This window comes from Saccopteryx bilineata, chromosome 4 (assembly GCF_036850765.1).
Source record: "Saccopteryx bilineata isolate mSacBil1 chromosome 4, mSacBil1_pri_phased_curated, whole genome shotgun sequence".
In the NCBI taxonomy this organism is placed as follows: domain Eukaryota; kingdom Metazoa; phylum Chordata; class Mammalia; order Chiroptera; family Emballonuridae; genus Saccopteryx; species Saccopteryx bilineata.
In genome coordinates, this window is record NC_089493.1 from 159,342,741 (window position 1) to 159,343,202 (window position 462).

Here is a 462-nt window from a genome sequence, read left to right on the forward strand (position 1 = left end):
TCGGATGACGCGCTCAGACTTGACCTAGTCTAATCGCGTCATAGGGGCACGTGATGCTAGCTAGTTCACCACCTCCCCCCCAGGGGTGGATTGTTGACAACACCGCAAGCAGTCACGTGATCTTACGTTATCCCTCCTCCTTTCCCTGAAATCTCTGGCCCGCTTGCGTTCTTCTCTCCCCACTCGGTCGGACCTAAGCTAGCGAAAGGGGAGGAGAAAGGATGGTGTTTCTGTTTCGGGGACTCTTAATCCGCAATATATAGTCTGAACATAGAGAACACTAATCTTCAAATTAGTTCAGGAAGCCAAAATAGATAGCGCCTTGCTGCAAGGCTCCCACGGGAGCTCTCACACGTCCCCTACCTTTTTGCTCTCCCCTTCCTCTGTGGTAGTGGCGGCGGGCGGAGGGATCTGGAGGCGGCGGAGGGAGACGTCATTGCTGGGTTGTTTGTGCAGCCTCGG